This window comes from Protopterus annectens, chromosome 7.part1 (assembly GCF_019279795.1).
Source record: "Protopterus annectens isolate FY-2018-M chromosome 7.part1, PAN1.0, whole genome shotgun sequence".
Lineage (NCBI taxonomy): Eukaryota > Metazoa > Chordata > Ceratodontiformes > Protopteridae > Protopterus > Protopterus annectens.
Genome location: NC_056740.1, coordinates 498,990,817 through 499,007,946, shown reverse-complemented (window position 1 = coordinate 499,007,946; position 17,130 = coordinate 498,990,817). Strand labels below are relative to the sequence as shown.

General features: G+C 45.5%; 1 protein-coding gene across 1 annotated transcript in view; it reads right to left on the bottom strand.

Annotated features, from left to right (window-relative positions):
- The window catches only part of LOC122807606 (TRAF interacting protein), a 676,961-nt gene that overhangs the window by 209,635 nt on the left and 450,196 nt on the right, over window positions 1–17,130 (bottom strand). The gene's annotated exons all lie outside the window — the stretch shown is intronic.

The window sequence follows — 17,130 nt, the reverse complement described above, 5'->3', positions numbered from 1 at the left end:
CAGAAATTCAAAGCCCCACTAGGTCACCTATAATATATACCAAGGAGAATGGATCTAAACAATCTACACGAGACAAGCAAAATCTGTTACTAGAACCCTACTCTTTATTGACATTTGATTAGCGGGAAGATACAACTGGGTAGAAGCCCATTTTCAGTGTAGGCACCGTGAGAAAAGGTTCAAAGTATTACAAAACATAAAAACAGTAATTTTACAATCTTCAAAAATAAAACAAAAACATCTACAGTTTAAATAATTATAAAAAATGAGACATTTATTTACTAAACATTTGTTTCCCGGGAAAGTCAGACTTGGAACAAGACAATTTTCAGAGCAGACCCAGGGAGAAATGCTCCAGATGTGCATGTCTTTGTAACGTGGGAGAAAACCGGAGCACCTGGAAGAAACCCACATGAACGCAGGGAGGATGTGCAAACTCTTCACAGAAGGCACCCCAGCTGAGAATCGAACCAGAGAACCTCCTTCTGTGAGGTGACAGTGCTATCCGCTACACCACTGAGCCAGCCAATAAAAGACATAATATAAAAACATTGGTTAAGAATCTATACAAGATCTATGACCACCATTTATTATTTTAAAGGTAAGTTAGTCTAATATTACTAGGAATTGCAATATGAAGTGAAGGAAAAACAGCTTACGGTATACTTAGAAAGCCAGGGAAGAGAATTAAATACCAGTAAGGAAGTGAAGAAACGAGACTATGGAGATATAAGGAATGGAAGGGTAATTCTTCGCATTTAGGGATATAGTTTATCCTGGTTTTGATCAGGAAAAGAGACAGATTTTTAGCCGAGAAGTCTTTCAGAGTGGTTTTGAAGAGGGTATACATCAGATGGATACAAGTAAGGAGGACCAGGCCTTTGCAGCCTTTTAAGAGTGTAGTCAATGCCCAGCAGATTTGTTAGCTTTTGGTCAATGGATTGAAATAACCCGACTGGGAACATAGCAGTCTAGAATGTTTGTTTTTTGTTTTTTTTTTTTTACTGCTGAACAGGCAGATGGATGCTGGATAATTTTATAGGTGGTAAGAAGTTGTGTATATGTCAGCTGATGTGGCAGTTCTAACCAATTAAGGTTTTTCAGTGCTGGGTTCTGAAAGGGGTATTTGCTGCAAATTTAGCAACTTTGTTATACCATTGTTCAAGTTTCAATTTTGTGAAGCCTGGAGGTTAGGAAGGATGGCAGCGCCATAAAGAAGTGTGGGGAGGAGATAAGTCGTAGCAAGTGTAGTTTCAGTTGTGTCAGTGATAAAATTTATGGCTCTGTCGAGCAGCCCTAGTGTTTGATTTTTTTATGCAATTTTGTATATTCAGGTTGATTATAAGATTATCATCCACTGTCACCCCTAATAGTTTGCTATGAGAAGGATTTCAGTGGTTGTATTATCAAGACAGATGACTTTAAATTTTGCTTTTTCATACAAGAAGGATTTGGGGAAAAAGACGTATCAGTTTGGTCTTTTTTGGGTTGAGTACGAGTTCTGAGTTATGAAGCCATGTTTCAGTAGTTGTCAAAGCTTCCCGAATAATTTTTTGGAGGTGTGCCATGTTGTCAGATGTGCAGATGAGACTGAAATCATTTGCGCAGTGTATAAGAGTGGCCTGTTGTGTCGAAGTATAGAGGATGTTGGTGAAAATTTTAAAGCGGAGGGGAACAAGGATAGAGCCTTGTAGTACACCAGTGGTGACTGGAAGGTAAGGAGAGAGGGTGGAGTGCCATTTTACTGGCTGATACCCAATGGACAGGTAGCTTTTGAACCACAAAAGGGTGAGGCTGAGAGAGAACTAGCGAGGACATGTGAAGTAGAAGCTTGCTGTGAAACACTGTGCTGAAGGCTTTAGACAAGCCTAAAAATAAGGAAGAGACTAGTTTGCCATTATCTCTAGCTTTACTGACAGTATCTATACAGGTTAGAAGATTAGTGCCAGTACTTTGGGAAGGACGGAAGCCATGTTGTTTAGGTGACAGGAATGCATCCTGCAGGAGGTGGTCTAGCTTTTTTAATAAATTGTTCAAGTATTTTGGTGAAGGGAGAGAAGACTACTATAGGTCTAAAGTTAATGTCTGCTGAATTTCCTCCTTTTGCAGACAGATAATGTGTGATGTTTTCTAGAGAGAGTGAATGTGGGATTCCCAGATAGACTTATAAGGATTGAAACGGGACAGCCAATGCTATTGGTGGCTATTTTTTGGTACTAGCTTGGAAGGTCATCAACAGAAGAACAGCATGGTTTAAGTTTAAGAGTAGTTTTATACAGGGTGTGGGGACAAGTTTGAAGGTGAAAGTGGATATGGTGATATGTGGCTGTTGTGCAGGGTTGGGATTAGATGTTGAAGAATCCTTGGTTCGAGATGCTATCCTATCTATAAAATAAGAGTTGAACTGTATTGCAGTTTTGAGTGGTGAGTTACAGGGAGAGGGGTTTGGGTTGAATTTTTGGCTGGGATGTTAGATTTCTTTAATGGATGCCAGAAATGTTTTAGGGTTGTTTATTATTCTGAAAGTTATTATAGTGCATCTTTTGTCTCCATTTATTTTTTAATACAACTGCAAGCATTCTGAAGTTGGCAAGATACTGAGGTGCATTCTACTCTTTTTGAACAGCCAAACTGCATTATTTGTTTTCAGTCTCTTCCTTCTAGGAGGTGCAAGCCTATTCAGGATATTTAGAAAAGTTGTACTAAATTCAATTACAGCATCAGCTAACGGGAGGATTTTTAGGAAGTTCCAGTTAATAGATGATGGTATAGGAACAAACATTTCTGAGTAAACTTTGAAAAATTGCGTGTTTTATAAATACGCTGTTTAACTGGATGTGTGACATGAGTCTGACATTGTACCTGTGGTGGAGTATTTGTTAGGGTCTGATAACTAAGATCCAGTCTTGTAGAGAATTTGATGTCCTGCTACAATATTTAGTTGTGTGAAAGCATATAAGTTCATGCCAGATGTAGGGGAGTTCGAGTTTCTGTTCAACCAACTGACATTCACATCATCTAGTAATATTTTTTCTTGTGGAAATGTTAGGTATATCTAATGTAGGATATCTTCCGGTACAGCTGCATTGTCACCAGGAGGGATGTGAAGGACAGTGATACATGTTTGTTTATAATCGTTATTTTGAGGAAAGCAATAAGAAGCTGTGCCGAACTGAATGTTGGTGTTGGTTTGCTGTAAGGTGAGATGTTCATAGGTTCATGGGACGATACTAGGATATTGGCCCGAAGGCCCTTATAAGCCTAGCCAAGAATTTTGACCATGTTCCCTCAAAGTCAGCACCTGTTCCCCCTGTCCAGCAGGGACACAGGTGAGATGCCAGGGGTGCATCTTGCATCTTCTGTTTCCCATCCAGTCCAAGTTCCTTTTAAAGAGGGCTACAGAGGTATTCTGCTCGACATGGAGAGGGAGTCTATTCCACGGATGGGGGAGTCTTTGGGGAAACAAATCTATCTCGCCAATAAGTTCTATTAATGTCACAGACCAGGTTAAGGCCTTGCGTGTGGATTGAGCAAGTGGAGTTTGAATTATGGATATGCAGCATCTCCATCAAGGCTGGGTCTGAGATGCCCTTGTATGCCAGACACAGGTCACCTCTGAGCAGTCTGTATGAAACAGTAGCGAGACACATGGCTTTTAGCCTCTGTATAGGATAGGTGCGAGACCCTGGATTTTCCTGATCAAAACCTCTGTGGTCTTCTCCAGCTGCTGCATGTGCTTGGCAAGGTACATGCCAAAGAGGGCATTGTACTAGATAATGAGTCTGATAAGGGAGGAGTACAGGGATGTTATGACCTCCATGTTCCTGGAAGAAATACCCTTATTTATGAGGTGGGCCTTCCATACAATGGAGGCAATGTAGTGGTCAAACGTCAGGTTGCTATCAACCTGGGTGCCCAAGTCCCTCACGACTGATTGCATGCTTAGCACGTTGTTATTAATGTGATAATTAGTGAGGATGCCATTTTCTCCAAAAAGGATAATGATGCATTTCTTGGCATTCTGTTTGAGGCCATGCTTCTAGCACCAGTCATTAGTTTGGTTAAGGCCCTCTTCAAGGATGATCACATCACTAGGGGAATTTAAGACATCACCCAGCTTTCAGTCATCTGCAAACCTGGTCAGCCACAGATCACTGGTTTTGGCTTGCACCTCAGAAAAGTACATCCCAAACAGTAGAGGCCCCAAGACCGATCCTTGGGGTACACCGCTTGTTACAGATCTACTACTAGTGGTGGTTTCCCCTATTTTTGACTGAGTGGGTTCTATCAGTGAGCCAGTTAGCTAGCCATCTGGTAACATACGGGTTGATGCTTAGCTGGGAGAGTTTATCCATTATACCCAAGTGGGGAATAGTCTTGAAGGCTTTGGCTAGGTCAAGATAGGTGGTGTGTGCATGGTCTTCGCCTCGCCCATGGCTTTGGTGACTTGTTTCGAAGAAGTCAACCAAGTTTAACAGGCATGATCTCCCTTTGACAAAACCAAACTGTGTGGGGTCAAGCGTTTGGAGGTTGCCAATGTCCTTGTTTATAAGATCCATGATAATGCATTCCATGGCCTTGAAGATTAGGCTTGTTAGGTTGATGGGGCTATAACTGCCTGGATCAGTAGACGCTCCACCTTTGTGTAGAGGGATGACAGTGGCTGTCCTCCATTCAGCTGTGATGAAGCTGGTGCTCAGGCTTTGGTTGAATAGGGTGCCTTATGGAGCTGAAAGCTCATGCCTGAGTTCATGTAGTATACAGCCAGGAATGTTATTGGGTCCCATGGAGACTGTATTTTTTGACTTTGAGAGAGCCATTAAAGACCTGCTCCCTGATGATGCAGGGAGGGAGACAAGTGCTGTGGATGCCCTGGTATACTGATTGGGGGGACAGGGGGTGACGTTTTCACTGTACCTGTCTGCCAGCAGGTTGGCTATATCTATGGCATTTGTGTATGTAGTGCTACTGACCATTATTTCAGAGCAGATTTGGGTGTTACCTTTGAGATTGCGGAAATATGTGAAGAAGACCTTGTGATTGTCCGTAGTGGATGTGGCCAATTTGGACTCGAAGTTAGCCTTAGAGTATTTCAACAGTGACTTTATTTACTTGTTCAGACAAAGGAGAGATTGCTTCCAATTTGGCACCTACTCCTTATTGGTCCTGGCAGCAATTTTTTCCTTTCAAAACAGAGTTTTATTGCTGCTGTCCACCAGACAGGTTTACTCTTCCTTGAGTAAGACGATTTGGTCCTGTCAAGTATTGCTGAATCCCTACAACTATGTAGGTGCTCATATAGTTTTTTGGTGTAGGCTTGGACATTAGTGCTAGTTCCAACTGAAGGGATAGTGGCTGTGAAGCTGCTTATACCTACTCTAAGGAGGTTGCAGTCTGCTTTGGAAAAGTTTTTTGTTTGACCCTGACGGGGGGGGGGGGTCAGGGGAGATGGAGACTTCAAAAGTGATTACTTTATGGTCAGATCTTACAGAGGAGGATTACACTGTAGGGGTGCATGTTGGTTAGGACAAGGTCCAGGATATTTTCACCTCTCGTGTGGGTGTCTACCACCTGATCCAATGCATTGGCATTGATGAATTCTAGGAATCTCTGGGTGTTCATGTTTGGGCTAGAAAAGGTTTTCCACTCTATGGTTGGGTAGTTAAAGTCACCCAGGATCAAGGTAGAGAGTTGAATCTTGATGGATTCAAGCAAGTCCAGATAGGTGGAGTGGGTGCTCTGAGTCATGGTTGGGGATTTGTAGCTAGCTATGACTTGAATATGTATTTTGTCAACAGTTAACTGCACTTGGAGTGTCTCCTGTGTGTCATACCATTTGACTAGCCTGGAGGTGTGTATATCTTTGATAAACATTGAAACTCCACCTCCGTTTGCTTTGTAGCCCTCCGTTTGGGGTCTGAAAGTATGGTAGGATGAGTAACCTGGTAAGGCTGGGGTGCTCTCCACAGCTTTGAACCTGGTTACAGTGACTGCACAAATGTCAGCATCCTCCAGGGCAAGGAATGCTTGCAATGAGTGCAGTTTCATGTTAAGACTCCAAGCATTTAGCAGCATGTAAATTTCGTTTAGAGTTTTTCATGTTGGTAATTTTGTACTAATGATTTTGCCTAAAAAAGGCACTATGCGAGCGGCAAGAGCCTTTTCCAGAAGCCTGAAGCCTGAAGCCCAGTAGGTACTGGGAAATATTAAAGCAATACCATCACCCTTCCCCTTTATACTGTCATTACAAATGATACTATAGCCAGGAGGCATAACTTCAGAGCTGTTTATGCTGGGTTTAAGGCAAGTTTCAGTTACAGCGAGAACATCAGGCTTATGTTGGGTAATCCAGGCATGTAGTTCAACAGTTTTACTATCTATACTTCCAACACTTAGAACAGCAAAAATTAGATCACCAGCTCTGGGGATTGGCAATTGGGTTATAGAAGTGTGTGGGAGATAATTACCTTTATGTTCATTGTGACAGATTGAGGCAGAATTAGGGTGCATATCTCCTTCTAGAAGTATTTTAGTATATTGGGGGAATTATGCATACTTGTTTTTGGAGAATATTCTTGCATTTAATTTTGTTTTGGTTTGAGTTGAATTGCAATTAATCAGCCTATATCTGGAATAAAAGTGAGGTGCAATACTAAATAGGTTTGATGCACGGTGTGGAGAGTGTAAAGAAGAAGTATGGATAGATGGTTGGGACAGAGTTGGACAGATGTAAAATGTTACTGAGTCATGGTAGGATGAAAGATGGCACACAGCAGGACCAGATGGAGAAACAGCAGCATACTTAACTACAGGAAACAAGAAGTTATGTACGCACCATAACGTTCGATGTATGTAGTCCATCTCACCTCACATTCTTACCCGTGGGCTCGGAGCCGAACATTATTATATTATACTAGCTCGAAGTCTTTCATTGGCTGGGCTAAGCAGGTATCCCATGGTGCACTGCTCCATATCCCCAGATCTAGTTTGCTGTGAAAGTCATTCATACTCCATGCACACATTACAACCATGCAAGAATAAGCTAAACAAGGGGACTCTGCATATGACAAACTGATCTCCAAATCCTCCAGGCAGGGGGGAAGGTGGGAGGGTAAGTAAGAATGTGAGGCGAGATGGACTACATACATCGAACGTTATGGTGAGTACATAACTTCTTGATGTTATGTAGTCCTATCTCGTCTACATTCTTACCCGTGGGACACTGTCCCTAGCACCTACAGCCTGGGTGGCTCATAGGAAAATACTCCTGAGAACTGTGGAGCCAAAAAGAAGACCTGCCCCTGGAGACCACATCCAATTTGTAATGAGAAACAAATGTGTGAGGAGAGGCCCAAGTAGCTGCAGCACATATATCATTCATTGACAACCTGGATTGATAGGCTGTGGATGTGGACACAGCCCGAGTAGAATGAGCCTTGACTGGAAATGGCAGAACTTTACCTCCTGCTTGGTAGATGAAAGAAATACAGCTAGATATCCATCTAGACAATGTGACCCTGGATACCAGAGAACCCATTCGATTATCGGAAAATGAAACAAAAAGTTGGTCCGACTTCCGGATGTCTTTTGTTCGGTGTAGATAGAAGCGTAATTGTCTATGTACAGCCAACTGGTGAAATCTAAATTCTGCCTTGTTGGAAAAGTGGGGGAAGAAAACAGGCAGTTCAATGGATTGATTTAAGTTAGACATGGAAGCCACCTTAGGAAGGAACGAGGGGTTTGGTCTGAGAGAGACCCTGTCTTTATGAAAGATTAAATATGGGGGGTTTGATAGAAAGGGCTTGGATTTCTGAAACTCTCCTCGCTGAAGTAATCGCTATTAAGAAGGTGGTTTTCCAAGTCAAGAATTTCAAATCGCAGGTAGCTGTAGGCTCAAAGGGTGGTAATGTAAGGGCTTGCAGGACAAAATTGAGGTCCCCAGGGCATGACAGATTTGGACACCGGTGGAAGTAATAACAGAGTACCTTTCAGGAATACCTTGCATAGTCTATCAGCCATAAGACTAGGCTCGTTCGCTACATGGAAGGTAGAGATCGCCGCCAGTTGAACTTTGATGGTGGCTGATGCGGAACGCTGATGGAAAAGCATAGACAAAAACTCCAGAACTGAAGCTATTGGAGCTGTGTAAGGATCAATGCCCCTGGTGTGTGCCCAAATAGAAAACCTTTTCCATTTACTGGAATAAATTTTTCTAGTGGATGGTTTATGAGAGGACGATAATATATGAACCACTTCCGGTGAAAAATTATGAAGTCTGACTAGCGATGGAAGTGGAGTAGCCAGGCTGTCAACCGGAGGGTCATCAGGGAGGGCTGGAACTGTCCAGACATGTGTGTCAGTAAATCTGGTTGAGGGTCCAGAGTCCAAGGAGTGCCCACCGTGAATAGCTGAAGGAAGGGGAACCAGACTTGGCAAGGCCAGTGTGGGGCAATCAGAATCATTCTGCTTCCCAAGGATTGCGCTTTCTGAATCACCTTTGAAAGCAAGGGAAACAGAGGGAAAGCATAAAGCAGACCGGAGGGCCAATCATGAACCAGAGCGTCACTAGGTGGCTCCCCCTGTGGGGGGATCAGCGTGAAGTTGCTGCATTTCGCATTGAGGGGGCTGGCAAAAAGGTCGCAGCAAGGTTGACCTCATCTGCTGAAGATTTACTCTGCAACGAGGCGATTCAGGGACCACTCGTAAGGCATCAGAATAGCTCTGCTTAGTCTGTTCGCAATGACGTTGGACTTCCCCAGAATGTGTGTTGCCACCAGAAACCGTTGGGAAGTTACTGCCCAATGCCACACTCGCATGGCCTCTCTGCACAGAGGGTAAGAGCTGGTTCCCCCTTGCTTGTTCAGATACCACACTACTGACATGTTGTCTGAGTGTATCGCAATCGTCCCTACAGGGAATAGCATCCTGAAGTGCCTGCAACACAAGAAGCACCACTCTCATCTCCAGGACATTTATATGCAGATGTATCTCGTGTTCTTGCCACGTGCCTTGGACTGTCCTGCCAAGATAATGCCCCCCCACCCCATCTGTGAGGCATCCGTAGTCACCGTGGCAACCGGGCTTGTTGGAACGAAGGGCTTTCCCCCTTCCAAATTGTTGGAGCACAGCCACCAACCAAGGTGCTGCTTGCATCTGTCCGTGAGTAGGATAGGATGAGTCAGTGGGAGTCTCTGGAACGACCATTGAACAAAGAGGAGCCATTGGAGAATTCTCATGTGTAATCTCGCTAGGGGAACCAACATATTGTTGCTGCCATGGTCCCTAGGAGCTGGAGAACCCATCTTGCCTTCGCTTGTCTGAGAGGCATCAGCACATGTACCTGTTGTTGCAGTGTCCTGATCCTGTCTTGCGGTAAAAATGCTCTCATTTGAATGGTGTCCAATTCCGTTCCTATAAAGGTGACACGATGCAAGGGCAATAAGGCAGATTTTTTCCAGTTTATTGTTATACCCAACTGGTGACATAGATTGATGGTAGCGTCCCTGGTTTGAACTAGTAGATGCCTGGTGGGAGCGGTCAAGAGCCAGTCGTCCAGATACGGAAACACCTGGAATCCCTGACGTCTCAAGTGAGCCGTCACCACCTCCATACACTTGGTGAACACCCTGGGGGCTGTGGTGAGACCAAAGGGCAGGGCTCGAAATTGGAAATGACTGGCTCCCAGCCGGAAGCATAAGTGACTCTGGGATGCTCTGTCCATCTTCACATGGTAATGAGCATCCTTGAGGTCGATGAAGCACATCCAGACTTCCGCTCCCAACAATGGGAGAATCGACTGTAGCGTGACCATATGGAACTTGGACTTGTGTACGCAATTGTTCAGTTGGCTGAGATCTAGAATGGGTCTCAGGTCCCCTGTTCTTTTTGGCACCAAAACGAATCTCGAGTAAGTCCCAAATCCGATTTGGTCTGAGGGGACGCGCTGAATGGCTCCTTTTCTTAGCAGCAGTGAAACCTCTAAGGGTGCTTGATCCCTTTGACTGGGTGGTACGTCTGGGATTTTTCTGACTGGAGGGGGTTCTGAAGAGAATGGAATGAGATAACCTTCGTAAACTATCCTTAGTACCCAGCGGTCCTGGGTAATGCTTTCCCAGGCTTCCGGATATAATGAAATTCGATCCCCGACTGGGTCCGGATAAGCACAGTCGGGCACACCCTCAGGAACAAGAGTATGGACAGCCACGAAAGGATTCGTGGTCTCCCGAATTGCGGGGGCCCCCTCTGCCACTGGGGCGACATCTCCCTGAAACCCCCCTCTCCCCTGCCTCTGGAGGGGGGGGTCACCTTGTGTGGCAGGGAAAAACCTCTGTGATTTCTTGAACCACATCCCCGCTGGGCCTTGGGATAAGGCCTAGAAGGAAGGGAAAAATGGACCCCTACGGCAGACGGGGTCTTTCCCTCTTGCTCGCACCTGGTGAGGGTGTCTTTCACTTTGGTCCAAAACAAGGAGGAGCCATCAAAGGGGGCATCAGTGAAGGAAGACTTGAAGGCCTCCGCAAAGTGGCACAGACGCAGCCAGGCTTGCCTTCTGAGGGCAACTCCTGAGCTTGCTGCCCTACTCGCTCCCTTGGCCGCATACGAAATGAGCTACATGGAGGAGTTCACAATGGAGTTGAGGGTAGAGACCTGGGCGTTAACCGTCTGAGATACCACCTCTGGTACATTACCCGCAAGAGTATCTCCTAACTCTTTGAGGAGATCTCTCTGGAGCCGAGGGAAGTGAGACAAGTTAGTTCAGCGACCGTAAGGTGAAGGTTGCTGACAAGAGAGTGCGCTTCCCGTACCGATCCATGGTCCTAGACTCCTTGTTAGGAGGATGGACGGACGAAGAAGACTCTGCTACTTCTTTCTGGGTGGCTGCCGCCACCACCATGGCATCTACAGGGACTCCTTTTGACAGAAACTCCTTGCCTTGGGGGGGCAGAAAGGAACTTGTTGGGGTGCCTAGGCACGGGCTCCACAGAATCGGGGTTCTCCCACACCCTTTGACAAATGAGGTCAAGGAGCTCGTTGAAGGGTGGAGACACCCAGGAGGCGGAGGGTTGAGCACCGAAAGCCTTAAGGAATATTGACTCCTCCTCGGAGGGGGCTTTGGAGGGCCTGTCACCTCTGTCTCAGTACCTCCAGGATATCGGAGAAGGAAACATCATCAGAGGATGACTTGGGGGACCCCTCTGATTCCTCGAGGTCAGTATCGGAAGTGAGTGACTCGTCTTGGGAGTCTATGTGCTTCCTCTTGCACGTATGCTTTCTGGGGTGCTCCTCAGGCACGGACACTGAGGGACCCTCAGAAATTTGGGGATTACTCATGGGGGTATCCCTAGGCCCTGGCGCTCTGCTGTCCATAGATGAGTGGTAATCAGAAGCTCTCGCCGGAGTGGTGGGGGACAGAGCGATCGACCCGCCTGATGTAGCTGACGATCTAGCCAGCGCGGTCCGCATAGCCTCAAAGGCCGGCCCCCCGGAATCAGAGGAGCGACCAGTCTCCAGGGCCATGATGGGGGCCAGAGTTCCCCGAGCCAATGCACCGAGAGGGAGGCTCGGAGCCGAAGTAAGGCCCGAGATGTCCCCCTCGGGACCGACCGAAGAATCCAGAGTCCCGAACCCCGAGGATGGAGCCGATGGGGTTGGCGCCTGTGCCGGTACTGATGGAGCCAAATGTGGCATCGGAGCCGGTCTGGAAACGCGGCGTCGAACATTTCAGCTCCGAAGACAGAGATGTGCTCGGAGGAGGAATGATTGAATACGGAACCGGGATGGGCTCCGGAGCCGACTGGGTCGGAGCCGAAAATAATTTCGCCAAAACCGGTGACTGAAGAAGCTTCTGAACCACCCTATCCACATCCACATCCGAAAGGGTCCTGGAGGATTTGGAGGACAGGGATGGAGACTGCGATCTCCTTCCAGGAGAAGCTGGCTTGAGACTGGGCGATCGGCTCCTAGAGGGTTCCAATACAATCAGAGCAGACGCCGGATCCATCAATATCGAACTGTCCTGTGGCCCCGAGAGCAGTGGAGCAGAGGAGGTTGATGCAGTTCTAGATACTTTCTCCGGAGGCTCTGATGAAGCTGATGGAGCCGGAGATCTCTTTCCTAGACTTACCAGATTTAGATTTACTGCTAGAAGTCGAATCCAAAGCCTCTTCAAAGGAGGGTGTTAACAGTCCCCTTAAGATTAGTTTATTCTTTCTCTCTTGGAGAACTCTTGGGCTAAACGCGTGACAAAAACTGCAAGACTCCTGCAGATGGATGGCTCCTAAGCAGCAGACACAATGTCCATCGGTGATGGACATTTTATACCCACATTTTGAGCACTTTTTAAACCCGGAGGGTTTGTGCTCCTTGGTATCCTTAGACATATCAGCAATAGACAACGCACAACCAAGTCTTAACACAGGCGGCCACTCAAAAAGGCGGGAACGACCTTACAGGACCAAAACCAACAGTGATAAGCACAGCAAAAAACTCAGCACACACCACAAGAGACAGTAACCACAAGGCAGGGGAGCCAAACATCTAATCCAAGGGGTTTGGACCTAATCTGACACAAAGGGTACAGAAGGGAACTAGGCCCAACTCAAATGGACCTAGCCAAGGGACAGTAAGAAGGAGCACAAACAATCACACTCCTGATAGATCACTAGAGACAATACCAGACAAAGGACTAGCTAAGACCTAACTGACACACAGGCACAGAGGAGAACTAGGCCCTCTAACTGAAACGGGCCTAGCCCGAGGAACAGTAAGAGGGATACCACAACAAAAACACAATGCTATCCAGACAATGAACAATAGACAAGTAGCTATGAAAATAGCTTTTTGTTATATATCAAACTTTTCTGACAAAGAAAGAAGAAAGAGGATACTTAGCCACAGCCAAGCGAGACCACCTCTGAGTTACATGAGCGGCAAAAGAGATCTGGCGATATGGAGCAGTGCACCATGGGATACCTGCTTAGCTCAGCTAATGAAAGACTTCGAGCTAGTATAATTGGCCGAGTCAGAGCCGATATTTGGCTCCGAACCCACAGGTAAGAATGTAGGCGAGATAGGACTATATAACATCTGTATTTTACAGATATAAGGTGGGGGTGAGGTAGTAAGAAGTTGCAGGACAGTATAAGATTCAGTGATGGTGGACTCTAAGATGGAAGAGGTTAGGGTAAGGAGAGAAGTATTTTCATTAAAAGAAGAAAGGCAGGCTTGTCCTGGTATCTCATCTGGAATGTAAGAAATAGAGGGGTATTACAGGAGTTCAACACTGTAGTCAAAATAAGAAGAAAAGAGAAGTTATGTTCTTACCATAACATTCCATCTGTGTTGTCGATCTTCATTCATTCTTGACTGATTGGGTTGGTTCCAAGTCCTTGGAACTGACTCGGCAGTTATACAAAGCTTGCACCAGCAAAAACTCTTGGGCTAAGGCTCTACCCATACTGCCTCTCTTCCCATTACCTCAGATCGAGTTTGCCTACTATGAAGAAAAAAAATGGAAGCTCTGTCTGAGCAACAACCCTATAAAACCCCAGAGCTAGCTCCGAACGGAGTCTCTAGGAGGGGGCAGGAGGGTGGGATATCAAGAATGAAGATCGACAACACAGATGGAATGTTATAGTACAAACACTAATTTATCATACATTGTCAATCTTCATTCATTCATTCTTGATTGATGGGACACAGTCCCCAGCTACTTTAGATCCTGGGAGGTCCTAAGGAAGGATATTCCTGAGCACCACAGAGCCAAAGGATGCTCTTGCCCTGGAGACCATGTCTAATTTGCAATGAGAGATAAAGGTATGAGGGGTAGCCCAAGTTGCACCTGCACATAGGTCTTCCATGGAAGCTCTGGAATGGAAGATCGCTGAAGTGGAAACAGATCTTGTAGAATGAGCTCTACTTTTGATGGAAGTTTGAGTTTATTTGGGTTGTATATAAAGGTAATGCAGTCGCTTAACCATTTTTGACATTGTGACCTTTGAGACAGGTTTTCCAACCTGGTGCCTGAAAAGGACAGAAAAAGTTGGTCTGATTTTCTAGAGGCTTTTGCTTTGTGTAAGTAGAAATGTAACTGCCTGTGGACGTCCAACATATTCAGGCAGCACTCTCCTTTGTTTGAAAATATTGGAAAGAAAACTGGCAAGTCTATAATCTGGTTAATATTGGACTCCGATACCACTTTAGGAAGGAAGGAGAGATTGGTTCTGAGTGATACTTCTCTCTCTGTGGAAGATGATGTAGGGATGATTCAGGCACAAAGCCTATAACTCTGAAATTCTCCTAGCAGATGTGATAGCTACTAGGAGCAGAGTCTTCCAAAATAAAAACCTGAGGTCACAAGTGGCTGCTGGCTCAAAAGGCTGATGAACTAGGCATTGTAAGACTAGGGTCAAATCCCAAGGCGCTACTGGATCTTTAAAAGGTGGCATCAAATGTAGAGCACCTTTAAGAAAAATTTTGCAAAGACAATGGGACATTAAGGAGTGATTGTCGAAACAGTTATGAAAATTCGAGATGGCAGCTAAATGAACCCTAATGGTAGAGGTTGAAGCTCCCAGCTGAAATAAGGTGGCTGGAGCAGAGAAAGGAGAGAATCTTTTCCATTTGTCAAGGTAAATTTTTCTGGTCGACTGTTTATGAGAAGCCAGAAGTATCTTTTGCACTGGGGAGGACAAATTATTCTGCCTGGTAATCACTGAAAGTGGAGAAATTAAGCAGTCAGCTTGAGATGTTGGAGGTTGAGATGCATCAAGCTCTGAGGGTGAGATAATGGGCCCAGAGTTGGATCCAGCATCCACAGGCGATGAACCAGAGGAGGGCAAAGAAAGGAAAACCAGACTTGAGGGGGCCAGTAAGGTGCAAGGAGAATCACTTTGCTTCTCAACCGTTGGGCTTTGCTTAAAAACTGGGGAATTAGAGAAATTGGTGGAAAGGCATACAGAAGTCCCGGGGACCAATTGTGAAGAAGTGCATTTCTCGGAGACTCCCCCGCAAGGGGGACTAGGGCAAAGTAGCTGCTGCATTTGTGGTTTATGAAAGAGGCAAATAAGTCGCAGCAAGGCGAACACCATTGACAAAAATTTTTTGTCACTATGTTGGGACTGAGAGACCACTCGTGACGTAGAAGTATACACCTGTTTAACTTGTCAGCAATCACGTTGGGAGTTCCCTGGAATATGTGTCGCTATTAGAATGCGGTTGGAGGCAATTGCCCATTGCTAACTTAGGGCTTCCTGACATAGTGGGTAGGACTGTTGATGTACCAGATTACTGACATGTTGTCGGACTGAATAGCAATTGTCCCACATGGAAGGGCAGACTGGAATGCTTGCAACACTAAAAGCATTGCCCTCAGGTCTAGGACAATGATGTGCAGATTGGCCTCCTGTGGGGACCAAGAGCCTTGGACAGCCTTTCCCTGAAAATGCCCCCCCCCCCCCCAAATTAGGGAAGCATTCGTGGTCACTACGGCCTTGGGCTGAGAGGGGGAGAAGGGAAAATTCCAAAAATTCTCTTCTGGCTTCATCTATCAAGATAAATCCTTCGTGCAGAGATTTGTTACTAAGATTGAATGAGACATGGGGTGAGTTAGAAGTGACCACTGTGACACTAGAAGCCACTGAAGCAGCCTCATGTGACACCTCGCTAGGGGGGGACCAACGTCATTCTTGCTGCCATGAACCCGAAAAGTTGTAGTACCAGACGAGCAGGGACTTTGTCTAGAGAGAGAATCACTCAAAGTTGTGATCTCAACTTCAACAACCTGTGATGAGGGAGAGAGGCCACACAGGTCTTTGTATTTTACTTTTGCTCCAATCAGCTCCAGGTCCTGTGTGGGGGATAGTTGTGATTTTTCTTTGTTGACTGAAATGCCTAAGAACTCGGCAAGGCATAGAACAGAGTCTATGGCACAAAGCAGCAGATACCTGGTGGAGGCATTGAGGAGCCAGTCATCTAGATATGGAAATATGCGGAATCCCTGTAGACTTAAATGAGCTACTACAACTGCTATGCATTTGGTGAACACCATAGGGACTGTGGTGAGACCAAGGGGCAGTGCTCGAAATTGATAATGACTGGCTCCCAGCTGGAAGCGGAGATATCTTCAGGAGCACTTGCCCATCTTTATATGGTAATATGCATCCTGAAGATCTATAGAGCACACTGAATTGTCCTTCTTTAGAAAGAAAAGGATCGACTGAACCATGACCATTTGGAATGTTGTCTGTTGTACAAATGTGTTCAATACACTGAGCTCCAAGATTGTTCTCCAGTCCCTTGTCTTTTTTTAGCACTAAAAAGAATCTTGAGTAGAATCCAGTTCCTATCTCGTCCGGTGGGAGTGGTTGGATAACTTTTTTTGAAGCAGGTTTTGAATTTCTAGTGCTGCTAGATCCCTCACGACTGGGTGAAACATCAGGGATTCAGCCTTTGGCGTTTGGGGAAAAGAGTGAAGGGAATTCGATAACCTCTGGTAATTACTGTCTGCTCCTGGGAATCTGATGTTATTGAGAGCCGGACTGAGTGGTGCAGAGAAAATCTTCCCCTGGCTGCTTCCAGAGGTAAACAATCGGGCCTCCGTTCAGGAGCGGTGGGCAGGGTTGTCTGGAAAAGGAATCTCTGGAAAGTACAGTTGGGTACACTTACCATAAATGTAGATGTTCAAGTGTATTCACAGTTGCAGTCATCACATCTGGGTTATATGCTTGCAGTAGCCCTCAGTCGGCCTGATTATCAAAGTCTTGGGTCCTGCATCGGTTGCTGTTTCATCTTCCATGACGTCAGCAGTAAAAAGCATGCAGCCGACGCCATTACATCAGCCCCAGATGTCAGGTGCCCCCCTAATGGGAAGCAATTAAATATATATATATATATATATATATATATATATATATATACATATATATATATATATATATATGTATACACACACACACACACACACACACACACACACACACACACACACACAAGGTTATACCTCCAACAAAAAAGCAAATACACCAAAAATCTTTTAAGCATAGTAAAAAGGAATAGAGGCATAGCCAAAAAAAAGTTAGGGGGCTGGAGGGAGGGTAACCAGGACTGCAACAGTAAATACACTCTAACATC